This window comes from Elgaria multicarinata, chromosome 3, assembly GCF_023053635.1.
Source record: "Elgaria multicarinata webbii isolate HBS135686 ecotype San Diego chromosome 3, rElgMul1.1.pri, whole genome shotgun sequence".
NCBI lineage: Eukaryota > Metazoa > Chordata > Lepidosauria > Squamata > Anguidae > Elgaria > Elgaria multicarinata.
The window spans coordinates 7378837-7406760 of NC_086173.1; the positions used below are offsets into that span (position 1 = coordinate 7378837).

The 27924-nt window shown below is 41.1% G+C and overlaps 1 protein-coding gene across 5 annotated transcripts in view; it reads left to right on the forward strand.

Annotated features, from left to right (window-relative positions):
• Nucleotides 1-1023: 1023 nt before the first annotated feature.
• R3HDM2 (R3H domain containing 2) overlaps nucleotides 1024-27924 on the forward strand; it is a 162713-nt gene continuing 135812 nt past the window's right edge. For 2 of the 5 annotated variants that reach the window (XM_063119230.1, XM_063119231.1), the window contains exon 1: nucleotides 1024-1809. The gene's annotated coding sequence lies outside the window, so the exon portion shown is untranslated. The remainder of the gene's footprint in view (nucleotides 1810-27924) is intronic. The other 3 variants (XM_063119233.1, XM_063119232.1, XM_063119234.1) reach the window with 2 other exon arrangements.

Sequence of the window (27924 nt, forward strand, 5' to 3'; positions counted from 1 at the left end):
ACCGGAGCTGCGTGGGATCCCTTGGACAAAGAAAAGAACAAAAAGCAGCCAAAGTCAAAAGAAGAGTTATGGCAAAACATGCAAGAAGCTTGAAATTAACACAGGACTACTTGGGGGGGGGGGCAGGCAGGGGGAGTAACAGTCTACCAAAACGAATTGCTTCAGTTTTGCAGTCTTAAAATACTGACTTGTTTTAAAAGCACAAGGAGCTTTTGCTACAGTTCCGTGTATTAATGTTTCTTTTGTGTTTACTTCAATGTTATACACTGTTTTTTTTCAAGCAAATAAACACTGCTCAGATAAATGGCCTTTATTTGCATTTTTCAGGGTGGCTTAGGGTTTTTTGCACAGTACTATCTACCCACCCTATCCTATCATGGATCAAGGACAGCTAAGGCAAACACAAAAGGCCACATCCCTGGAAAACACTCCGTAGCCTTCCCTCAAACTACTTATGTGGCCACCAAGAAAAGTACTCGCCAGCTGTTCTGGAAGCGTCCCAAACTCGAGGACTACCCGCTTTGGGCTTCCTGAGAAACTCCAATTCAAACCAAATAAGAACAACCCCCCTCTTCCGCGTTCCTCGCCATTCCTCCAGCCTCTCCCGCCCTCTCTTTAAAGCAGCCTTTCTCAACCTGGGGCACTCCAGATGTGTTGGACTGCATCTCCCAGAATGCCCCAGCCAGCTGGCTGGGGCATTCTGGGAGATGCAGTCCAACACATCTGGAGCGCCCCAGGTTGAGAAAGGCTGCTTTAAGGTGAACCCAGGAAGCGAGGCGAGGCGAGGCTCAGCCATTCCCGGGGCGGGCCTCGTAGGCGGGGCGCGTCTCACAGTTGCCAATGGCAACGGAGACCAGGGGGCGTGGCGTAGCGGCAACGTGACGCGTGCGGGGTACGGCGCCGCGCCGCGTAACGTGGGGAGTGACGCCACACGCGCGCGCAGGCAGGGGGAGGGGCCGGCAGCTTCTTTCCCCTTTTTTTCTGTTTCTTTTTTTTCTTTTCTTTCCCCCCCTCTTTTCTCCTCCCCCCCTCTCTTTTTTTGTTACCCCCCCCCTCCCCGCTTCCCTTCTTTTCTTTTATCCCTCCTTCCTTCCTTCCTTCCCCACACCGGCGGCCCTACCTGCCCCTCACAAGTCCCTTGGCCACTACCATCATTACTCCAGGCCCCAACCAGCCTGCCTGCTTGCCTTCTCTCTCTCTCCTCGCCCCACTCGCCCTCCCTAGCAGGCAGTGCCACCATTTGCTGCCACCACCTCTTTTCCGGGGGGGGGGTTGGGGTCCCCCTCACCTAGCAGCGTCTCTGGGCCCAGCTTTAGGCACCCCCCTCCCTCACCTTACTCCACCACCCCAGAGCTCCCTGCCCCCTGGACATTTCAAGCCCCTCCCTTCTGCCTCTGGTCCCGCGTGTCTTGCCACCCCCAACTCCCCGCTTCACCCTCAGCGCCCTGTGCTTGGCTCCATCACCAAGCGCCCCCCTTCTCCCCTTGCTTCTCAACCCCCACTCCCAGCTCCCCACTCTTGTTGCTCCCTAGAGCTTCCTCCTCCCCTCCTTCCTCCTCTCTTCCCTCCCTCTCTCCCTTTGCCGCTTCTACCTACGCTCTATCGCTCACGTCAGAGGAAGAAGGGGCACAGCAGGTCCCCTGGCCAGGCCAGCCTCTTCTCCCCGCCCCGAAGAGGAGGAGGAGGAGGAGGAGGAGGAAGAAGAGGAAGACGGCAGCAGCAGCAGCAACAACAGCACCACCAGGCCACGCCAGCGAGGGAAGGGGGGGACAGGTTCCTCTGCTCTCCCCCTCCCTCCCGCCTGCCAAGGTAAGCACGGCCGTCTAAATGGGACTAGGATTGGGAATTCCTATCACCTTCCTGTTTTGGTACTGGGGCTATCGTTATTTGGGAGTTTGCAAACATGTTCTGGGGCTGAGAATGGGGGCTTATGGTGCTGATATTCTCTTTATGTTGCCCCTCTCATGACTGGTTTTGTGTGTAGGTGAAGACTTTGCATTTCCTGCTCCATCTGTGCAACAGGTGTAAAACCAAGAATGAATGCTGTTTAGACAATAATTTAGAGTTTGAGCAAAGGGGGGGAATGGACAGTTGGGTTGGCCATCAGTAGCTATCCCACCCCACATGTGTCATGTTATTATTATTATTATTATTATTATTATTATTATTTATTTATATAGCACCATCAATGTACACGGTGACGAAACCTTGATAATACAGCTGTTAAGAAAGACTTAAGGGAGACCTGTGTGACCTTTGGTGTAGGGTTCGAAGGACTTATTTCTGGGTCAAGTGGCACAGATGAAGCCATGGGCATGAGGATTGCTAGAGGTGGGGTATATTTTTAGCCCAGTCAGGTCTTTGTACTTGATGAGTCTGACATTGGTATTCTGTAGCTTAATTTTTGTGAACCGCAGAGGGAGCTTCGGCGATTGGGCAGTATAAAAATGCCATAAAGAGCTTATTTGTAGGTTGGGATATGAAGGATCTCCTTATATTTTGGGTTCCCATGACTTCAAGGGATTCATAGTTGAAGAACATTGTCATCTCTTGTGATGTTAAAGAGTTGGTAGTAGAATTTGGCTCTTAAGTTGGTAACTGTGATGTGAGAATGCTGATGATACTATCTGTTGGTTAGTTCAGTCAGCAAGGACAGGGAAATGTGCTCAGTGGCTCCCTCCAAATCCTGGAACTCCTTCTCATTGTGGGTTTGCCAAAACCAAGTCTGAGCATCTTCTGGAAGAAAGCATACCATTCGGGCTGGCCTTTGAAATCCAGGATTAATTTGATAAAGGGTGGGGTGAACGGAATTGAATTTTGTGAAGTCTTACTCTGTTTTACTGATAGTTATTTTTGTTACCTGTCTCAAGCCTTTGAGATGGGGTGAACATACATCTAAATAAGTAAGTAAACGAACACCAACATTTGGAGGTGATGTAAGCAAAGGCAAGTCCTAGCATCTCTAGTAACAGATTTGCCTTTTTTCATTTATAATAATAGTAACTTTCAATTCCATAGCACATCTTATGTTTCAAAAACTTGCTGAAGGCCCATGGGTTGAATCTGACTGCAAGCTGGGCAAAATATATGGTGGATCCCTGAAAAGTTGTATCTTGAAAAGCAGGATATAATTTTTAAATTTTTTCAAATATCTCTGCTATAATAGCCTCATGGAGAAAATGATCAAAGTCTGTCAAGGTTTCATCTCCAACTTCATTTCTTTCCTCTGTTTCTTTTTTAAAACTCCAAAGTTTGTGTGTTCTGCTTCTATCAAGCAACAGCACTGAAAACTTCTGAGGGGGAATGGGGAGCCCCCTTGGGAGAGATCATGGATGAGATTTTCCTTAGGAGACGGTTCTTGGCACGTGTGTTTGTGATAATACCTGGGCATGGATTCATACCATTATCACAACTTTAAAAGTTCTATGCAGGAGTTATGGATGTGCTCTGCACATCTGCCTTTCTTTGAAATATTGCTAAGCTCTTTGGGTGCTTTCATGCAGCATGCTCTCCCAGTTAAGTTGTATGCAGTGGAAGGTGCTTCCATTTACCTGCTGTCTTTTGCTTTCCAGGTTTATGCAGTAGTCCCTAAGGTTCATAGAAAGTTTTGGTGGTTCATTGTATAATACACCTCTTCAGTGTCATCTTTTATTCATCCTCTTAAACTTTTTCATTCTCATGAAGTCACTCCAAGGACTGTCTGTTTTCAAGGAAGACTGCCTTTAATCTAGAGCAACAGTTCTCAAACTTCATTTTTTCATAGCTCGTTTGAAAATTGTGGGGGTCTTGATGGACTGCTTAAACTTTTTTCCACTACAAATCTACGTTTTTCATATTTTAATAATCTTTTCTTCATCACTGTCAAATTGTTATAACAGTACTATATTATAAAAAATAATGGGCCCTCACCAGGCTGCTGAGAAGTGCCCTTTAGATGGCAAATTTTTAGGGAAGAATTAGGACTGCACTAGCACTGTACTGTGAAAATCATGGGCTCTAGGCCAGGAACTTATTAGTCTATTTGATAATCTGGCCTTGGTCAAAACAGCCTCAATCTGTTTTTGAGAAACAGAAGAAATAAAATGCAGAGCCAAGTACAGATATCATCAACTGTTTGATAGCCTTTTTGTGGTTTAAGTAGCAGTATTCTTGGGAGCAATTTGCCCGCTAAAAATCTAATCGAGAGCTCAGAGCAAATTGTGTTGGAAAACAAATGATATCCTGCTTGCTTTTGCTCCAGAGTTGTGCTCTGTTACTAATTGTAGTGTAATGATTTTGTGTATGTGTTACTTAATCTAGCAACTGTAGAGGAAGATGGTTTTTTGGGGGGCGGGGGAGTGGGATATTTGAGCAAATTTGAGAAGAACCAATCTTATTAACAAATTGGAATGTTCTGTTTTTTCTCAGAATTTTGTCCTCGTCTTACAATATATTGAACCTGAAGGGCATTTTAATATCTGGAGTGAGTGGTCAGGCTTCCGTGCCATTATGACCATGCTATGTCAGTAGTTTATTATCACATTTTCAATTGTTTCTCATCTTACAACTTTTATTTAGCTTTTCCTTGATTCTGTATTGTGCCTTGCTTTGCATTGTCATCCTCGGCATACCATTTGGTTTTAAAAGTAAGCATCCTAGTAAGTTAGCTGTTTGTGCACAAATTCATTGTATTTTTATTCTGTTGCTCACTTTTGTCCTGCATGATGTTCTGCTGCAGGTTTTGCTCTGATTTGGCTCTTAGGGATCTCTCTCCTTTTTCTTAACTCAGCTTCTTCTGGATTCTTGGCTGTAGACAACATATTGGGAGCAATTAATCACATTGTGCAAATATGAAGGGTAGGCCTATAATTGGTATGACATTTGTCTGCTGCAGGAATTGGTGCTATTAATGAATTGTATTTTGGTATAGTTGCCTTGAACGTAGCCTTGAGCTAAGGTAGCCATACATAACTTGTGACCTGCCACATTGAACGCAAGCCACCAGCTCTATATTTGTTGCTCTCTCTCTCTCTCTCTCTCTCTCTCTCTCTCTCTGTGTGTGTGTGTGTGTGTGTGTGTGTGAGAGAGAGAGAGAGAGAGAGAGAGAGAGAGAGAGAGAGAATGAACCTCCTCTTTTACCTGCATACATGGCTGTTGTACTGTTTCAAGCTTGGTAGGTTACAAGTTGTGCAGGCCTTTGCCAGGGGTTTATTAAGCCCTAGCATAGACCAAGTTAAGAGATTAGTGTTAAGTATTCTGTTTTGGTGGTGGTGAGTTTCTTTGCTCCTGAGGTTGGCTCAGCCATGTCCTTTGTCACAGAAGAATCCCAATTGGCTATTTTCCCACTCTTGCTTTCTGTGGAGAGTGAATGAAGGTTGTAAACTGGTGGACCATGTTCTAATGCTTCTGCTAAAGAATAGGTTTGCGTGAACTATATGGAGTGTTGCAGTATTTGCTAGGTCTATTTCTCCTTGAGGAAGGGGCACATTTGTTTGCTTGGGGATGATGCTGTTAGGAGCTTGGAAGTGACCAATCTGGTAATTCCCAAGTTGTGATAGTGAGCTCTGGTAAGCTTCTTGCTAGAGTTAAAGGCACGTGAAGGCTTTAGTTTGGCATATTGGAGATATGAAAAGGTAGGTAGCATTGGAGGGCTGTTGATTAATGTTGGCATTTAATTTCAGGAAACATTTAAGCATTTTCTTAACTTGTAACAAAAGGAACTTGCATGCCTTGGTCTTCATGTGATGTAACTTATTACATTTGCTTCTTCCTTCAGAGGGTGTTAGGGGCAAAAGAATAAAGACTTCAGGGAGGACATGGGCGCTGAATGAAGATAAGATGCCCTCTGTCGGTATGAGAAGCAGCCACTCGCTTCAGTAGTCCAAGCAAGCAATAAATGCTTGCTTGGACTACTTAGGTGAGTGGCTGCTGCCCATAAATGATACGATAAAGAGTGTTGTTTGCTGTATGTTTGGAATTTAAAAAATCCTTATTGAAAATGCAAACCTTTGTAAGTTGAAGGCCTGAATTTCTTATCTTATTTCCTTGGGAAGGCTGCTCTGCTTGCAAACATAAAAGCTCTTTCTTGAAAGTAAATTCCATTGAAATCAATAATGTTTCTGATGCGCTTAAGGCTGCAATCCCAAACCTGTTTACTAGGGAATACAGTGTGTCTTCACTAAGTAATAAACATGTTTAGGATGGTTTTGCATTTCAAAATCTGGGCTGCTAGTCTTGAAAACTCTTAGTTTTTTGTCTGTAAAATTGTTTCCCTGACTGGTAAGATATTTTTGGGGATGGATATGTTAAAGACTTGATGTACTAGGATACAGATGTATTGGGGCCATGTAAGCATCTAAAGATAGAAACTGTGAGCTCTTCAGGGGAGGGAACTGAACAAAATCTGTAGGAGTGAAAATACAGACAGTGACCTCTGCAAGAATTTGTGATGACACTGGGTTCTATTTCTGACCTTGCCATCTTACCAAGGAAGAGGGCAGAGAGAGGGAATTCACTAATGAAGGCTCATTTCCAGGCTGTACAATGGCATTGGGTTGGTTGACTCACTACCTAGACATTTTAGCTCACAAAATAAAATAAAGATAAATTCAAAGCAGACTGTTCTATCATTTAAGGTGCAATCCCATACATCCACTGAACTCTGTGGGATTTATTACTGAGTAGACATGTATAGGATTGCACTTTAAGTGAGGGTTTGAAAATGTTGCTTCTTCCAACTTTCTGAAAACCATCATGCAGAAACTACTGGTGTAGGGCAGGGGTGCAGAACCTTGGGCCTTGAGGGTCCCTATTCCTCAGGATTTCTCCAGAAGGCCATACCCTCTTCCACTGGCCTCACCTCTTTCTTCCAACCATTCAGGAGTTTCCCAGGTTTTATGCACCATTCTAAAAGGTTGAAATGCTTCTCCTAAGGCTTAGTTTGGGGCTGGGCAACTTGTGGCTCTCCAAATGTTTTGGCCTACAGCTTCCATCAGCCCTCACCATTGGCTAAACTGATTATGGCTGATGGGAGTTGTAGGCCAAATCATCTGGATTGCCGCAAATTGCCCACCTGTGTCTTTGTTGCTGACAGCAAAAGTTTTAATCTAAAACACGTTGGTGTGTTTGTTTCCTTTGGCCCTTTTTGCCATCATCTCGATCCAGAGGGAGAGGCGGGTAACAAATAAACAAATAAATTTATTATTATTATTATTATTATTATTATTACCACCACTGGAATGTGCCCCCCTGAGAGCTTCTACAAAATCGAATTTGTTCCTCAGAGACCAAATTCTGCATTCCTCATATAGGTTGATGGCAAGCTAGGGTGGTTGAATTTAAGAGCTAAATATTAAAGGTGTTGATGCTTATATCTGGTTGTTTACTGTCTCTCTTGTATAGTATGTACTGATAAAAAATTTATACATTTTATAAAGGTACAACCCTATTGGGTTGCTGCCCACTAGATGGAAACCTCCGATCTTTGAGGTTTCTGAGATTCCAATGCTCTGCTGCCAGTGCAGGAGGAGCAACGAAGGGAATTTATGCCCCTCTATCTTTCTTTTTTTACTTTTCCCTCTAGACAGGCTTCAGAGTCCGTCTAGAGGAGACCCACTGGCAAGGGCAGGGCCAGGGTTAGAGAAGCCACAGAATTTTGCAGATATGGGCCTTTTCCCCTTCACTTACCGTCCACCAGAATACCCCTTTTTTGACCTCTATGGGGCCATCGACTTTGGAAAGTAGGTGCTGCAGTTCTTCCTGCAGCAGCTGTGAAGGGCTGGGGGTGGGAAGGGATCAGAACTTGAAGTCCCCCTTCCAAAGTTGTAGCAGTGTCTATGGTTTCGGGAAGGGGAATCTGAAGGATCCTATGTCCCTGGGATGCTCTCCCAGGGACCATAGGGTTGTGCCCTTAGTTACCTTTCTTTAGAACTACCGTATTTCTTCGATTGTAAGACGCCATCAATTGTAAGACGCACACTAATTTCAGTACCACCAACAGGAAAAAAAAACAACCTAAGACACACCCGCGATTCTAAGATGCACCCCATTTTTAGAGACGTTTATATGGGTAAAAAAGTGTGTCTTAGAATCGAAGAAATAGGGTACACTCAAAGCAATGGACAAAGTTAAAAACAATATGAAAATGCAATAAGTAAAAATGATGCAGTTAAAACAATTTAAAATAAGATACCAAAAAGGCTAAAGCAGCAACATAATCTAAATTAATAAATGAACCAGACAATACCCTGGAAACACGTAGAGCCTTCACCTGTTGACGGAAGCTTTGCAGGGAGGTTTCACCTTCCCAGTAGAGGAGCCTGTGATGCAAGTAGAATTGGCCTCTGATCTTCAGTTTGCAGAATGAGAACTTAGTATTTGCATTAGAAATGTTTGTCACTCGCTGAATGATGTTTACTCTTAGATTAGTATGTCACCAGTTAAAAAACATTGATCAAATAATCAGATATTATTTGATCAACGTTTTTTAACTGGTGACATACCAAATGGCACTAATCCCATACCAGTCATTGCTCTAAGATCTGATGGAGAAATGTTTCTCTATGTCACAACTATTGTGGAGGCATAGTGAATGGGGACAAGAGAATGACATGGTTAATGGGGCTCAAATTGAGGGATTCTTTGCCCTGGGAGGCTACGTTGGCAGGGGTGTGTGCGTGTGCAACCCTGACTCCCCCCTCTTCCAGTGGATTAAATGCTTAACTATCATTGATAACATCATAGCTTCAATTGCCGGCCAGTGGTACAGCATAGATAAAAGACCAGAGGAAACTGGCAACAGGATGGAATATACTTTAATGCAAACTCGTGACAAGGGGGCAAAACCATGATTCTGGCTATAGGGAATTAGGATGGAAATGGATTGTCCAAAATTTGGGCACTGCAGTATAAAGTATGTATGGGGACAGACGGACAATGATTTTGTAGATTGAAATGTCAGATGTTGCACATTATGGTGTAGCGGTTAGAGTGCTGGACAGGGACTTGGAAGATGCAGATTCTCGGCCCCACTTAGCTATGAAGCTCATTGGGTGGCTTTGGGCCAGTCACTGATCCTTAGCCTAACTTACTTTCGACTCTGGGCAAGACAAAAAAAGGGAATATAAATGTAATAAATAAATGTTTGCACAGAGGTTTTCATAGTAGGGTATATGTGACTCCAGTGTATATACAGCCATCTCCCCTTCTCCCTGCATCCACTCCTGCATGTTATTTCAGCTTTTGCTGGTCCTACACCTTTCCCACTGCTAAATCAGGCCAAAGGTTCAGTTAGTCCACCATATCGATAGGTAACTGGTTAAATAACAAAAAGAAAAGAATAGGAATAAATGGTCAGTTCTGACAATGGAGGTGGGTAAACAGGGAGGTTCCAATACAAGGTTCTGCATTGGGGCTGGTGCTTTTTAACTTGTTCAAAAATGATTTGGAGTTAGGGGTGAGCAGTGAGGTGACCAGGTTTACTGATGATACCAAATTATATAGGGTCTCTAGAACCAAAAGGGGCATACAACTGCGTGTAATGATTTGCTTATTAAGAATGTAAGATAACTGAATATAGTTTATCAACAGTTTTAAATTTTAAACAAGTCTAAAGCTCCAAATCGGGTCAAAGTAATATCGTCATCCTTCATAAACAGTTACATTCAGGGTATTGCGTCTAACAGACAAAAATATTTCCACAAGCAACAATGTGTCCAACAGAAAAAGTTCTTACAACAAACTACATTGTTTTTAATTTGTAAGTCTGACATAAAAAGTTGGTGCAAAAAACTGCCTTGTTATATTAAATTACAACAGACTGCGTTGTTTTGTTTACAGGAATCTGGTATATGTCCCGTTTCATCCTAGTTATAAACTTCATCAGATGTACAGTCTCTAATGTCGCTGTATGTGAGTGATAGCTGTGGGGGTGTGTGTGTAGGTATACATTAATTATTCCAAGAGTTATTTCTAATTGTTGGTCTTGGCCCTCCAAGGAGAATTATTTCTTGACCCCTGCTAAAGATTCAGCAGCTTCAGACAGCGAGGAAGCAATCCATTAGGCAATCCATTGTGCCCGCCCCCCTCCCCCCACAAAAAAGTTAGCTTCAGATATTTGCTGGTCTATACTAGTGGTAACTGACCAAGAAAGAGATTTTGGGGTTATGGTGGATAGCTCGATGAAAGTGTCAACCCAGTGTGCAGGTTCTATGAGAAAGGCATATTCCATCTTGGGGATTATTAGGAAAGGAACCTAAAATAAATCTGCCAGTATCATAATACCTACATACAAATGTACAATGCGCTCACACTTGGAATACTGTGTATACTGGTCACTGCGCCCCAAAAACATATCGTATAGTTGGAAAAGATGAGAAATCATCTGGATCTTTTGCTTGTGGAGAAAATGTGTCAAATTGAGAGTGCTGGAAGCTGCCCCAATGCTAAATAGGTGGACTGGGAATATTTTTTCTGGAAGTTCTTACAATTGCTCGTTTCCACCCTGCTAATGGACAGCACAGAGATTAGCTAAAAAGACTTCTAATCTCTTTGATTAAAAACAAAACAGCTTGATATATTGCATTGTTGATCAGGAGTCAGGTGTTGTCTAACTTCTCTAATCTTGAATGTATATTTGTAAGAATTTTATGTCTCCATCACTTCACAGGTCAACATCATAATTCAGTGGTTGTCCTGCTTGCTAAAATGGAACAGACGAACACATGTGTATGTCAACGAAACAAAACACAGCTGGCAGCAGAGCTAATTTTAGGCTCTTTGCTTGGTCTACATTAACTGCTCTTTGTGAAAAGAAATTCCAGCAGTGACGAGTCTCGTTGCAGTCTTTTGACCTTTAACAGTCACTCCGTTCTTACAAGGGGGTAACCGTTGTGGGATTCCGCTTTGAAAATTCAGGCATAATTTATAATAATGAAGATCTCTGTCTCTGTTACTCTTTGGTGTACTGTTGATCTTCAGCCCCCCCCCCCCCAGCCCTTTGCTGGTGGGGAGCTCATTTTGTTACTTCAATTAGCTGAATGTTTCCATAGACTCTCTTAATTGAACTGGTGGTTTATCAGTTACTGGACTTTTAAATGTTTTATTAGTATTTTTGAGCTTTCATCTTTGTCTCCTATATTGTCAAAGGAGAGTTAACTGGTTTTCGTTTGCTGCTCCTTTGAATTCAGTTTTCAAGTTTTCGGATTTCAACTTTCAAGGGGCACTTTTTAGTTGACTCACTGTGAAATTTACTTGTCTATTTCTAAACGGAAAAGTCCCAAATGCTTTAAACTTTCCTTGTAGAGAAGGATGGTCCAATACCTTAGCCAATTTGGTTGTCATATTCTTTACCTTTTCAACCTTCATAAGATTGTTTTGAGATGGAGTGACCAAAACTATATTAATTATTCCAAATGTGGACACACCATAGATTTGTTTAAGGGCATTATGATATTGGCCATCTTACTGAACACGGAGAAAGCTAGGATGAGGAAACCTTCCCTGGGTGTTCCCATTCTGCATCCAGTTGGAAAATGGTGTAGAACAGGACTTCGAAGAATGTGTCTAATTCTTAACTTCTCATTTTGCTAGTAAATGTCATGGTGAAACCTCCCAAGGAAAGGCTGCTTTTGAGGGTGACCTGAGCCTAAACTAGAGCTTCAAGGTAAACCATACCGCACAGGTTTCACTGATGTTGTTGGTACTTCGACTGTGGAAGAGTAGTTAAGACTGGTTTTGTGCAAAAGGAAAGTCCTTTCGGTACCTATTAAAAGTGATAGGGATAGATTGGAATTCCTAGACCTAATTGGTTTAGGATTTAAAGTGGTGCAAACTGAAATCTGAATCAAAAGCATTGGACAAAATCTAATTCTTCCCATCCGGTAGTGGAGGTGGCTGCTGATTCCGGTCCACATACAGCCAGCCCCTCCAATTCTATTCTACAAGTGGACCCTACTGCTTACAGAACAGTGATTTAGTTCTTCCAGGGGCAAGCCAGAAGCATGTTGGCAATGCTTGCATCTTCCAGAACGAGCAGCTGTTAGTGGGTGGGCATTATTGGATTCTGCCCATAAGCTGCTGGACTTGGTTGGAGCAATGATTAATCTAACTTAGCCCAGGACAATACTTCACCTCAACCAGCATACTTCTACCAGGCATTTCAGGAGGAATATAGGGTAGAGACCTGAAGGCCAGGAAAATAACGCAGAAAAATTAAGACTCTCCCCTCACCCTCTGAGGACTCTCCCCCCCCCCCAATTTTATCAGAGGACATTTTGGGGAACATTTGATTGGAGGGAAATTCCTATGAAATCTTTTCTCCTTTGGAATGAATGAAGTGCTTTATTTGACAAAGTTTTACTTACTTTTTAACTCAATATCCAAATAATCTGCTAGTCCTTAATATTGGAGCCTGTGAGGCTGTTTCTGTTCAAATACACTTCTGTTGTTTAGTACAAAATTTGTGGTTTCTATTTTCAAAATTACTTTCCTCCTTCTCAGTTGGCAAAAATTGAGATATGTGTGCCTTGAAAGCTTGTGATACAGCACATTGCCACCCCTTTTCTCTCTTGTATTGGGTATATTTGCAATTTAGTTTATATAGATTGTAAGCCTATGCGGCAGGGTCTTGCTATTTACTGTTTTACTCTGTACAGCACCATGTACATTGATGGTGCTATATAAATAAATAATAATAATAATAATAATAATAATAATGATACTGAGGTTGTAATCCTATACATACTGAATAGGGAGTAAGTCCACTGAACTCAGTAGTAGACATATATAAGATTGGTCTGTAAATTTCACAAGTTTGCCATATAGTACAACTTTGTATGCTAAGTTATCAATGATGCATTTTATGTTAAAGCAGCAAAAATAAGTTTGATAAGAAAGTAAGTATTGCATGTATTTCCCCAAATTTTCTTTTTCCCCCAAGGCAAAAAAAGTCCCCTTGCCCCATGACTTCAATATTTCTGGTAATTTTAATCTCTAAAATAGGGTAATGACTGTCATCCATAATGTGTCATTCTTCCAGCCAAAAATATTAACCTGTCACCCATGAATTGTCTAACCTTGTTTTAAAACTTTTTAAAAACACTAATGGCATTCAAAATATTACATTTCAATTTCTAAACATCTGTTTTAAACATTATACTTTCCCTAACTACTTTCTTGGAAAAGTGTGGACATTCTTTGGATTTTTAATACAGGAACATTAAGAATTTTTGTGTTCCGTTTATTTGGATCTTCAGACAGTAATGTATGTGTTTGTGTGTGTGTGTGTGTGTGCACAGCAGATAAAAGGGATAAGATAAAAGGGGTGCAGATAAAAAAATAAGAGTTATAACATGAAGGGGATTTGGAGCAAGGATGCAGGGCAGAACTGGCTGCTGCCTCTAGTACTTAAGCACCTAGACAATTTGAGGGTAGAAGAAAGTTGAGGACCTGAGTTTGTTTGCTTTATATGCCTGATACAGATTAGAGTTTGCAGCTTCCGGCTCAAGCTTTTCCTTTCCCCCCATGTGAATTTCTCCCTTTCCCCATGTGAATTTCTGCCTTCCAGCATTAATCATGATGTATCATTTGTACCTAGGTTTAACTTTAGTCATGATTACTTTGAAACCATGGTTTGAAGTTGGCTTGCAAACTATGTTTGAAACTTGGGTTGAAAGTGAGCCATGGCTAGCATTAGTGCTTGCGCAGACTTCATGCTGCACCATGGTTAATACTGGAAGGGGGGGGATTGATTTCTTAACCATGGCTAAGTGAATGGAAACTGCACAAGGCTGTTGTTGCTTGAGACAGATTCAGGACAAATAAAAGCAAGTACTTCTTCACAAAGCGCATAGTTAAATTATGGAACTTGCTATCACAAGATGTAGTGATGGCCACCAATTTGGATGGCTTTAAAAGGGGATTGGATAAATTCTTGGAGGAGAAGGCTATCCATAGCTACTAGCCCTGATGGTTATGTGCTATCTCCAGTATTTGAGGCAGTAAGCCTGTGTGCACCAGTTGCTGGGGAACATGGGTGGGAGGGTGTTGTTGCACCATGTCCTGCTTTGTTGGTCCCTGGTTGACAACTGGTTGGCCACTGTGTGAACGTAGCGCTGGACTAGATGGACCCTTGGTCTGATCCAGCATGGCACTTCTTATATTCTTATGTTCTTAATGTGATTCCCCCCCCCCCCAAAGCATTTGTTCAGGTAAGATAAATCAAATATTTAACCAGAATTGAAATTTGTGTAGTATCAGAATGCCTGCCCTGCTCTCTTGCAAAATATACTTCTGTTAGCTACTTCTGACAATTTCTTGCTGCAGTTACATTTTCTTTGGGGCCAGCTCTTATCTTTGTATACTTGTACTTCCTTTTATGCGATATCTTTGGTTTCTGTATCAGTAGACCATGCATGAATGCTTTGCTTATTCTTGACTGACAACAATGGAAGCCTCTATATTACTTTGGGCATGTTTGTTTATAGATAATGTCATTTTTATTATTTTGACAAATCTTACATCTTCTTGCACCAAGTGCAAAGGGTTCAATGAAACCTTATGTGAGTATAGAGCACTGTGGGAAACACTGCCTTTCAGCTCATAAGATCCTTGCCTCTCTTCTCCCTTTTCTTCCCTGCCTAACAGAATACATGTTTGCTGGTCTCCTTAAGTTCCTCTGAGGTTGCTCTTGCAGCAGTGGTTGCAAGGGCGTGGAGGAAGAATCCTATGTCAGATTCCCCCTACCAAATTCATAGGAGTGTATGGGTTTGGGAGGGGGAAACTCAACATATATCCTATGGTCCCTGGGACACTCTCCTGGAGACCAAAGGATTGCTCTACCTATAAATGTGAGATATCTATTCAGACATGGAGATCTGGTGGTTAAAAATGTGATGTTCACTCTGAGGAATTTGAATATATATATATATATATATATATATATATATATATATATATATTCCCCTTAATTGCCCAGCTTCTTTGAATTACCGCACCGGAAATTTTCAGTTGCTTTTCTCTCTCTATTTGATGATCACTGTTTTGTGATTAATGGGCGCTAACAAAATGTGATACCAGAAGTGTCGTTTTGATGGTTGAACGTTTTTGATCTATTTCAGCACCTGTTTTCTAGGAGAGCAACGCTGCTGTGTAGAACAAAAGTCAAGACACATTTTTGTAAGTGGACTAAGAGAAGGTCAAAACTGGCATGCCTGTGGGTGGGATAATGGATGAGAGACCAGCTTCTGATGATAGTCATGAGATAGGCTGTTGCCTCTAGACGAGAGACCTTGCTAACCTTTCCGGTTGCCTTTATGCCTGCGGTCTCTCATTGCTCTCCACCCTCTCTTGTGTACAGATGCTTTTAGTTCTTGTCATAATAGCACCACCAATTGTGCAGCTATATTTAGGGCTGTGTCAGCATTTCCATTATAAGACCCTATTTTTCAAAAAGAGGTCTACAATTCAGCTTCAAAACCAATTTCAGCTGTGAAGTAGATCTCTGGGAGCAAATTTTTCTCCAAATAACACCCCCCCCACACACACAACATTTCTTTTAATTAAAAAAGCACAGACATTGAATCAGGATGCAAACAACTAATTTCATGCATCCTGATGTATTTACCCTGGGCAAGTAGCAACATTTGCTTGCTTCTTCCCTGTCCCGCATAGATGTTTATGGGACAAAAAGTGTGTTGCACTGTTCTAGCCGCCCATCTGTAATTGCACTGTGGGATTTGTTGCAGCGTGGATTCTACATTTCTGGCAAAATCCATTCATTAGAACTATGGCCTTGTAGGCCCCTTCCAACTCTGCAATTCTATGATTGGGCCTAGGATTGTGTGGTTGCATTGTGGTATAAATAGCTGCAACAGTGCCTCAGTACTCTGTGGCACAATGAGAAGTGGGAATAAAGAAATGGGCAGAAGGGTTTCTAAAGGTTACTTGAAAGTCTGCTGTGATGTTTCTGGGGTTCTTTGGAGAGAACCCTCATTATCTCAAGAGGTCACTTGGTAAGCCTAATTAGATAGGTATCTGGTAGGTTCAGCTTTACTACTTGGACTAAATCCACCCCGAGATAATCAGTTGACACCTCCTACGAATAGTGTAAGAGACTGCCCTGGAGTAGGAAGGTCAGTGCAGCCCATTATTAGAGCTGGAGTAGGGGGCGAGAGAGGCCCTGACTGCTACACTCTGTGAGGCAACTAGTACAGGCTCAGGAGGCTGTGAGGACAGAAGAGTTTGAACCATCTTCCCCTTTGGCGAGTCTACGCTTTTTTCCACAACACTGCATGAAGTTTATCCAACCAATTACAGCAGTCTTGCTTGGGGAAGGCTTGGCAAAGGTTTGCCATTGTCTTCGCAAAGCTTCGCTGCCTGGGTGGTACGAATTGCAACTCTCTAGAATGTGGACAGAGGCTGCAACGCCACAGATTTCTGCAGTCCCCCAATATTGTGGGACTGCAGAAATCTGTGGCGTTGCAGCCTCTGTCACATTCGAGCGAGTTGTATCTTTGCCTGACCTTTGCCAGCTTTCTACATTTATTCGACATTGCAGACTGGATGTTTGAGCTTGTGCATTCTATGCTTTTGGATGGGCGTTCCTTTTGTCTCTTCTGCAATAGGACACTGCCTTGCCTCCAGGAAGTCAGCTTGCTGTTCACCCATATGTGTAATGCACAGAGACTACGAAGAAGAAAGACAGGTTCCTTACCTATAACTGTAGTTCTTCGAGAGGTCATCTGTGCATTCAAACAACCTGACCTCCATCTCCTCTTTGTGGCCGTACTCAAGTTTTATCTTCGGTACTGTATATTCCTCTCAGGCCTTAGCTAGACCTCCCAGTTATTGCGCGACGGAGGGGTGAAGATCTCGCCATGTTTTTATTGCATGCAACAGCCTCAGAAGGAGAGGATGTCGCGCCCGCCATTTTGTTTTCAAATTTTATTTATTTATTTATTACATTTTATACCGCCCAATAGCCGAAGCTTTCTGGGTGGTTCACAAAAATTAAAACCATAATAAAACAACCAACAGTCTAAAAACACAAATACAAAATACAGTATAAAAAGAAACAGAAGATGTGCGCGAGCACTCGTGTGCAAAAGTTAAGTTTTTTTTTAAAGAAAATTAATTTACCCCGCTCACCCCACCCCAGATGGGTCGTGGCTCCTCGTGAGGAACCGGGACAAACCGTGATGCCAGCACACACTTGGGCCTAAAGTGTAGGGCGAGATCCCAGGGCAAAGGAGGGATCATTCCTCCCTGATCCCAAGATCCACTGTGCATCATGTGAACACACAGGGATGATCCCGGGGATCGCCCTGGGATTTCGCCCTGTCTAGCTAAGGCCTCAGTTCCAGGGTTACAATGTCAGTCTCAATGAACTGAGGCAGTGAGTGAGAATCTGCTAGGAAGATGTGCACTGGGACAGTGGGGGAAGGATTCCTGCCAAAATTCCTCAGCTACAGAAGTTTCCTGAATTGAGGCTCTACACAGTAGCAGATCCCATGTGTGTGAATGCACACTTGATCACTTGAATAACTCCAGTTACACGTAAGCAAGTTGTCCTTTTCCCAGTTTGAATCAACAAACACAACAAAAACTGGTTGGTATGTGATTCCACTGTGGAGACGAAATACCAGTAAAAGTTTAAAACAGTAGAGGTTATATAAAATGCTAATAAAAATGATATAATAGAGGACATACACAAACATAACATTGTTGCAATTACATCAAAAGAGAAATAGGGAGGGAGAAAGAGAGAGAGAGAAAGAAAGAGGACTGATCTATCTTGATAGGTTTAACTACATCCCCTCTGGATGGTTCCATGACCAACTGTTCTAGGGGAATCTTTTGTGGTATTGAGAAATAGTACCTCTTTATTATGACTAGTACATGCTTTATTCAGTCTATGTGAGGGTAGTTGACATCAGTCATGATAGCATGTACCCAGTACTAAAATACTTTGGGTGCCTGGGATTGTCATCACAGAGATTCTGTAGAGGACCCTAACCCTTTTGAGGTTTCTAGTTTATTTCACACTGTGTCTTCTTTGATGATTCCACCTCAGTGTTATCTACCAGGCTATATTGATGACTGGATGATATCCCCAACTCCTACCAAGCTATCTTGATGATTGGTGATATCCGCAACTTTCACAAAAGGTAGGTTTTTAACCATCGCAAACCCCACTGCAAACATAGGTGATGATCTCTAATTATTGAATTACCTACAACCATGAGCTCCGTGGAAACATATCCTTTGTGCAAGAGTATATCTGTTCATCCTCTAGTGAGTAGTTTCCTTCTTAAAGGATTGTTCTCCCCTCTTCAGAATGGCACCCACGTTCTCTTTGACAGCAGAGGAGCTGCCACCCTGGAAATGGAGTGCCACTATCATGTCCATGAAGGTCTTATCCACCAACTTCTCTGCCTATCACAGCTTCTCCAAGTCAGCTTCATAGACCTCAAGGGAACAAACTTGTTCTCTGAGATCGAGCTTCTTGCACAGAGCACATCCCCACAAATTTTGTCCAGCATGAAGATAGTTGTACATTGACATTCTCTGCAATAAACTTGATAGCCCTCATACTGTTTCTAAGTTTACCCATCATGCTTTTGAACTTTCACACTTATAAGAAAGGAAACTATGGTTTAGAGCTGATTCATAAATTCACCCTTTTCTCCATGATGCAGTCTATGAAGACAAAGCCATGGCTGTAATTATGGTGATTGTATGTCTGTTAGACACAATTCTCTGAATGTAACTGTTCATGATATCAACGTAGCCTGTTGTAACAATTTTGTCTGGCTGACTTATAAATTAAACAACGTAGTTTGTTGTAATAACTTTTTCTGTTGGACACAATGTTGCTTGTGGAAATAATTTTGTCTGTTAGGCACAATACCCTGAATGTAACTGTTTATGAAGGACGACGATATTACTTTGACCTGATCTGGAGCTTTAGACTTGTTTAAAATTTAAAACTGTTGATAAACTATATTCAGTTATCTTACATTCTTGATAAGCAAATTATTACACGTAGTTGTATGCCCCTTGGCATTCTTTTTTTCCTGTAATTATGGCGAGCTAGTTCAGACAGTGGCTCAAACTGTGGTTTCTGATTCGGTGTTGCTGGCTGTTTATCAACTGTGACTTGTCAATTCTGATACAATGCCAAATCCATAGTTAAGCTTCCTGGTTGTGCACACATGTGTACTTATAGTGGGTGGAAAGAGGACACACTCGACTCTTAAATGGGCTATATTGCCAAGGTGGTGTATTTATTTCCAATATTCTATGGTGTTTGTCAGTTGTGTGCATTCACATTTTTTATGTTACAGTAGGTTTTCATTGGTGTATTATATACCTAATCTACTGAATAGCAGCACTGATTGAAAGGCATCATCAGCCATTTGTTGGAGCTGTTTCCGGGCAGAAGGAGTAGTTAATTGGCAGTCCAGATGTTGCTAATTGCTGCATTTGTGTAGACCAGTTGTTATGGGTCCGTCTACTGTATCTCCCAGCATATATGCTTTCTAAACTAGAGCAATCAGTTAGCAATCAATTATGTTAAGTAATGTTTTAAATCCTGTCACTTCTAGGAGTGATGCCACAGGTGTTCTGTGGTTTCCAGTGTGGTAGATGCTCTGGGTTGCACAGGCCCATATTTGCTTACTTTTGCGCTGATCATGCTGCGTGGACACAGTCATATATCATAGATTTCTGTGGCTCATGGAAGCTTGAAAGCTAAACAAAAAACATGCAAATTATGAGCAATTATCTGGTGCCTCAGGAATCCATGAATATTGTCTTTATTAGCCACTTTTTTTTTTTTTGCATGTGGGGCATATGGGGGAAGGTAGAGAGTTCTCTCATTGTAATTTTTATATTGTATTTTTATATTGTATTTTATATTATGGTTTTATACTGTTGTTTTATACTTTGAATGTTTTTAATTTTTGTGAACCGCCCAGAGAGCTCCGGCTATTGGGCGGTATAGAAACGTAATAAATAAATAAATAAATAATCATTTGTGATTAGGTATGAGAAATATGGGACAGTGCAAGATGCTCCTTTTTCTTACCTTCTCAAAAACCACAGTGCAAGTGAGAGTCTGTGGAGGCTGCTATCCTTTCTTCTTGCTGGAGGGCTGGGGACAGGTTGGCTTTCCTACATGCTATGCTTTCCCTGGCTATATGCTGTTTTCAGTCTGCCAGTATGGTCCAAGATGATTGTCTAAAAAGGCAAGATGGCCAGGCCTTTGGAAAACTTGATGGGTTTTTTCTCTCTTTAGCACAGGTCTTTGGTTTCTTCCTATATAACGCTGTTCCTAAATGCCAAGTGGGACCAAGGCTGCTTTGCTCCCCTCGATCCAGTCCTCCTTGATCTTAAAGCTCCTTTGACTCTTGCCCTCTCTTAATCCATGCCCTCTTGCTAGTGACTGTTTCCCCAGCTATGCTTACTGAACCGTGGTAATGGCATCACCATTGATGCTGCAAATAAACTTTGCTGACCTGGTTCAAACCTAGCAGCTGAGCCCCTGACTCAAGTGAACTGTGGTAAGAGTGGTTTGCCTGGATAAATGGGTAGAGATCTAAGCTTGGATTTCAATTTGTGTTCCAATTTGCATGTCAATATTTCAATTACTCTGGCTGGCTATCTACAATTGGGTTTAATTGTAATCTGGGTGCCATCGTAGTATTGTTTGATTACAAGTATTACTTCCATATTTTTGAAGACTAAGTATGCTCAGATAAACTGTTTTAGATTCTGCATATTCAGGGTTTGGTGCTTGCTTTGAACATGTTTTCCAGAAAACTGGTAAGACCTACATTCTGGAAAAAGTAGGGTGACAATTTTTTTAATCAGTATCTTAGGGCGGAATCCTACACACACTTAGACAGAAAAAAGTCCTACAACTCCCACCATCCCCCAGCTAGAATCTCAGAGAGGCACTAATACTGAGGATTTGGTATTGTGAATGTGTAATTATGTGTGATAAAAAGGAGATGTTTAAAGAATTCTCATTGATTGATAGAAAGTCATTTTTAAAAGCTTTTTTTTATGATGAATCATGAAAAATTACAATTTCTAGCATTCCTAGATATACAAAGTTGTTCTATAATAAGGTAAAAGCCAGGGAAGATACATTCCACAGGGTTATGCACTAAGGAAATTAGAATATTAAAAATGCTGGAAATTGAAGTTACCATTAACCGGTCTGGGGGCTGGATTCAGTATTTTCTAATCCCTTTGTACAGAGTGTGCATAAAGGAATGAAAGAAAATCTTAATGGACACTAATAACAAAGTACTCACAACTGCTTGCTGTTGTTTCTATGTTAATAATAGCACTGAGTGAAAAGACTGTTTGCAGACTTATTCCATTCATTTTCTTCCCGTGTTTCCTGCTGCTAATTCATTTGGAGCAGTATCCCTCTCCCTGCTGCTGGCAGGAGCAGTAATCTCATTCTTATTTTATTCCCTCCCCCACTTTCTTTGAATGAACACACTGCCTTAGTCAACACATGATATTAATATTCTGAGGCAAGTTCAGATTATTTTGAGATGAGCAGGAAGGGGGGCATGGTTCTTTCCTCTTTTGTTTTTTGTTCTACTGTACTGAGCCATGACCAACCTTTTGTGGAGTTTGTCTGTATGGGGCTGCCCTAAAATGTTATTTAAAGCCTAAACCTACCAACAAGGGAAATAGCTATCAGGTTTCTCAATTTTCTCTTGCAATCTGAAAAAGCCAGCTTTATCCCTGAGCAGCATGAATTTATTCCAGGGTCAGGCATTTTAATATTGATCCTGCCCTGGCCATAAAACTAAAAATGGGCTGCTGTACCTAGGAAGCAGGGTTTGAAGGGTCTTCTGTATTCTGGTGATAGGTGAATGCTGTTAATGAGAGTTGGCAAATGGCGTTAAACAGAATTGGCACATGAGCACCTGGTACTGTTGAAGTGGAACATGATGCAGCATTAGCAATATTTGAAGATGGAGATACTGTAGAAGATGGAGATACTGTAGAATTTTCCATCGCTGTTTGTGGAGAGGTGAGAGAATTTGTTCAGAGCAAAGGACCTCATTGGAGATATGTCTGGAGCTGAAAGTCTGCAGCTAACTTGAATATATTTTTCATTCCTAATTTAACATATTATTCATGTCATTTTCATGAACATGGCCAATTACAAACTGCAGTTGATAATGCAAGCTGAGTGCTTATCTTTCCTCTGAAGTTGTTATATTGAAATGAGAAGAATGTAGCCATTGGGGGAACATTTTTCATACAGAGAGACCATTGGGAATCTTGGGCTACTAACAAGAACTCTTGACTTTCTGGTTGGGACCATGCATAAGCCATGCGTGATTCATGTTGATGTTGTTTTGACACTTATAATGCACCTAAAATGTTCTCGGAGCTGTTCAAATATTAAAAGATAATACAGTTGCTGTCCACGGGCTTACAATCTAATATACAGGATACACAAAAATTACTACTTGTCAGGAAGGAATACCAATTGTTCCTTGACAATAAAAATAAGTGGTAAAATTGTGCATGTCTATTTCTCCCCATCCTACCCATCTGCATTTGGGCCTGAAAGACCAAGGAAAAGTATGCGTGTGTGGAGGATAAATTATAAGCAAGTATGCTTTGTGACATTGCACAACATTATCACTCATTATGGGGCATGTCAGTTAAACACCAGCCTTAGCTTCCCATTTCCTGGTTTTGTAGCGCTTGAGTCAACAAGAAATAGTCTTAACTCTGGTTTTAAACTGGCAGGTGTTTTTTTTTTAAATCATTGAATCATAATTAGAATTAGCATTGATATCAGTTTATAACCTGCCATCCATGTGCTCATGTCCAAATTGCTTTTTTCTCTTTCTGCCTGAGTGCTTTAAAATCACCTAGAAATTAGCTGCCTGGCAACATAAAAGCACAGGTATTAAAATGAAGTACATGCCTTCCAACTATCTCCATTATCTTGCTAAATTTAGATCAAGTACAGCTTTGGAATTGAGATCTCTTGGGAATTTAACAGAAGACAGATAATATCCAGTCTCCCCAAGCACTGGAGAAGAAAGATAGCCTCAAACTAACTTCGGCCTCTGTCATCCAAATTACTCTATTAAACAAGAAACATGTGTCTGTATCATTCACAAAGCACATAACCACAAATTTTCCTTTAGCGTTATCTTTGGAATGGTTTGGTAGTTCATCAAATGTTACTGTCTCTTCCTTAAACAAATTCTATTTTCTACACTTGGCTTCAGAATCATCTCTGTATTTGTCTGCCAATTCCATAAGGTGGGGTTTTTTTTTTTTTTTTTTTTGGCAGAGGTTTACTTATTTTTAAATTATTCCATTGTGAGATCCTAGGCGATGTCCAGTTGACTACATTTAATTTGTGAAAATATAAATTCTGCTGTGAGTTATATTTGCAATTGCTTGTTTATCTTGTTTTACTGTTTTAGTGTATGCCACTCTGATCTCCTTAGGGAGGAAGAGCGGGATATAAATGATTTTAAATAACATAAATAAACCACTACAGCAACCGCTTGCTTTATCGGTGATCACCAAAACCCTACTTGAATCAAAGCACTTTGCTCCTACTCTGAAAAATGCTCAAACTTCTTGGCTTTCTCAGTCTAGACCTCTGGAATATCCCTTGGCCATGCTTTGAGTTGTTTATATTTCTGTTCTGTCCCTTAAATGCAAAGCTGATTTGGCATTGTGGCTCTTCAGTCTGGTGCCCTGTTTTTCCTATACTGCCTGTATTTCCTATATAGCCTGTATGCGTAGAATCTGCTCTCAGTGCAAACTGACTTCAGATTCTATAACCAGATTGGTGCCATCTACCAATACAAGCTTCGTAATGAATATAGTGTGTGTGTTCAAGCATAGCTGGGACATTAAAGTTATGTGTGTGTGTCTGGATTTTGTATAAAAACTGTCGCCAATGCCCCATCTTTTCTAGTTCTTGGTATGAGTGAAACCTTTTGTCTTGATTAACATTTTCTAGGACAACACACGTACACACACTGCCATTTATTTATTTATTTATTTATTTATTGCATTTCTATACCGCCCAATAGCCGAAACTCTCTGGGCGGTTCACAAAAATTGATGCTAAATACTTTACCTAAAATGTTATTTAAATACCCCCATATATTCCTCTAATTTTTCCAAGTAGACTGAAAACTAATAAGTATAGATAGGACAATCTCCAAAGTAGATTGCTTTGGAGGCTAGATACAGTTCATGAGTTGCCAACGGGCTGTCCCACCTGCAACATTGAAGGTAGACAGTATCACATGCCAAATGTGATCTCCTGGGGGGAAAAGGCATAATCTCTGACAACCCTGTAATCTTCTGTACCACTTGGTGGCACAGACTCTTCAATATAATTTGCTTTGTGAAGTATTAAGGTGTTGCTCCATACCTTGCTAGAAGGGGAAAAAAAAAGAGGAGAATCCGAGTAGGAAAACTTGGTTGCAGAGTTGTGTGGGTAAGAGTGTGTATCTATAGGATTTCCCCTTGGACTTCTTCCATCAAAGGCTTTAAGACTGGTGCCTGGGGAGTTTTGCATGTGCAGCTCATCCTCTTCCTTTGAACACTGAACTGGCTTCTCCATAGGCTTGAAAAAGGTAAGGGGGTGGAGGAGAGAAAGCTCGTCCCATTTAAGCTTGTCTGAGCTTGGAAAGTGTAGTGTCTTTGAAATCAATCTCTTTGCTCTCCTTTTTCTCTCTAACACCCCCAGACTGCTTTCTAAGCCCTAGTATACCTAATTAGGGGTGGGGGCAGGGAAATGCACACACAATCTGACCTACTTCTCTGATTTTTTTGAGTTAGTAAGCAAAGGTGTGGGGAGTTATCCTGCCAAGTCTTATTTTGCATTTTCCTTGGGTGTGTGGGTAGCAGGAGCTAAAAAGGCTTGCCACTTCCAAGGCTGTTGCTATGTCAGAGTGCTGGGATTTCCTTGTATGTATGTTGTCAATAGGACTCATGTTGATGTATTATTCCTTATAAAGCCCGGTTTTCATTTTGTATTGTGAGTGCATACTGTGAGCACAGCACAGCCTGTGAGTCACTCATGACTCCTATTAAAATCCTCTCCAATGATAATTGAGTGTGGGCACAAGCAGCCCACTTACTCTGTCAGACCTTTTTTTAAAAAACGCAGTAAAGTTTTAAAATTGGTTTGACATCTTCTTTTGGAGAGCGTTGTTTCTCCTTATGTTACCTTTCTCAGAAACAGTTTAATTAAAACCGTCTTGGTCTATCTTCTGTTTCTCTCCAATACCATTTCACAAATTGTCCTGTTCAATACTGTGAATATTTTAGCAGGAAAACAAAACAATAGCTTGCCTCACAACAGGAAACTAGTGTGTACCCTGCCTCATATCTGTAATTACAAGGCAAACTTGGAGCCACGGTAACATATACCTTGTTCTGATCATTGTTCAGTAACATCTCTCCATATATTTTTCAACTCCTAAGGCCAAAAGGGAACAGTCAGCTAATTTCATGTGTATTGCAAAATCCACAATTTCACTCAGTGATTCCTGCACCAGTCCTGGAATTATTCTCCTGTTGTCATAGAAACAGTTGTGTGTGTAACTATTTTTAATGCATGTATCCTGCAGCACCAATTTGAATTGGGACATTTATTTCTCCTGTCTCCATTTTACAGGTGAATAAGGGGCTGCACCAAAGGACAGGAGAGGGGCGCGTGCGTCCCGAGGGGCCACATGTTGCCCACCTCTGTTATAGAGGTTATTAAATATGAGAGACAGAGACACATGTTCAGAGGAGGGCAACCAGGATGATCAGGGGTCTGGAAACAAAGCCCTATGAAGAGAGACTGAAACAACTGGGCATGTTTAGCCTGGAGAAGAGAAGATTGAAGGGAGACATGATAGCATTCTTCAAATACTTAAAAGGTTGTCATACAGAGGAGGGCCAGGATCTCTTCTCGATCATCCCAGAGTGCAGGACACGGAATAACGGGCTGAAGTTACAGGAAGTCAGATTCCGGCTGGACATCAGGAAAAACTTCCTGACTGTTAGAGCAGTACAACAATGGAACCAGTTACCTAGGGAGGTTGTGGGCTCTCCCACACTAGAGGCATTCAAGAGGCAGCTGGACAACCACCTGCCAATTATGCTGTAGGGTGGATTCCTGCATTGAGCAGGGGGTTGGACTCGATGGCCTTTTAGGCCCCTTCCAACTCTACTATTCTATGATTCTATGTAGGTATACTTATCTCCTCTCTTGAAATTAAAACACTGCCATTGTATAATACTATATACAGCCCCTTTGCAAAGATCAAATGTGACTCTAAAGATTGACAGAATAGAGCATTCTCTTAGTAATCCTAACCTTGCACCAAGTGAGGCAGCAATCTTGCTGAAGCTAAGCAAGCCAGGGCCTGGCCAATGTCTGGATGGGAGACAATATAGTAACTCCATGTGATTTGCCTTGGGTTCCATCATAGAAGAAAGGCAGGATATACACATAATACCTGTAATTACAATGTAACCTTGCTTACAGTGTTTATGCTCTTGCCTAATAGTGGCAGAGCTACTGGCTACACTAACTTTAGTGATGGTTGTTAGAAATGCTTGTAGATTGTTATGAAGCATACACTCTTCTGATCAAATGACACAGGAATATTACTCATTCCTAGAACACCTTGTTGTTAAGCTGTGTCCAGCCACTTGGGTTGCTTAGCACAACTACAGGTTTCCAGACCTGCCTTGTGTTGTTTGAATACCATTGACCTTACTTGTGAAATTTAGAGAGAGAGAAATAATCTTTTAGCTGTCTTTATTTTATAATTTGCTGTCATCTTCCTCACTAGGTCTGTGGAGTAGAAGCTTTTATTTTCTTTCCTATTCAGTTTGTAAAATACCAAAAACTTTATTATTTCAAATAGTCCCCACAACCTCTCAATGTTTCTCTACAGCTCAAGATACTTTCAGTGTTCTGTTTTCTTTTTAGTAGGAGAATTCACACACCCTGTAAATAGGCTGTAGATTTCTAATCAGTTTTTATCTGCCAATATAGACATCTGCTGTTCAACAAAGACTTCTTCCCAAATACAACCAATTATCATAGTCTTCTGCTTGCCTGTGGCAGCCAGGTAAAAATAGCAACTACAGCAACAGCTTGCATATCTGGTGCCATTTCCTGTAGCCCAGAATAGCCCTTGTGCTATCCCAACAATTTATTGCAAAGGTGATGGTCTTGCATTCTACCAACACTTCAATACAACATTCAGAGTGAAGCATGCAAGTGTATTTATTTATTAATAAAATCTGTTACCTGCTTTTCATTATAAAATAATTCCAAAGATGGGGTACGAAACCAATAAAACACAGTAAAATCATACAAACCATTGACCGATAAAACAGTAAAATGGGAGAAGAGGAACGCAGAAAAATAACAGTTTACAAAACGCAGCAACAGAGATTCATTTATCCTGGTTGTGCTTTTTATATTGTATTTTGTATTTGTATTTTTAACTTGTTGGTTGTTTTATGATGATTTTAATTTTTGTGAACCGCCCAGAGAGCTTCGGCTATTGGGCGGTATAAAAATGTAATAAATAAATAATAAATAAATAAATAAATAAATAAATTCAAAAGCCTGGATGAACAAACAGATCTAAAAGCTTGTAAGGTTTGGTGCTGGCCATATATAAGTAGGGAAGGAGTTCCACAGTAAGAACACTTATTATTATTATTATTATTATTATTATTATTTATTTATATAGCACCATCAATGTACATGGTGCTATACTTCTTCAGTCTTGTATATATTGTGTCCATCTGCATGCATAATTGTTATTCCAGAACTTGGTTCAGAATTTCGTCGTTGAGTGGGGGTGGGGAAAGTGAATCTCTCTCTATTGGTCCTTTTGTGATATAGTTTCT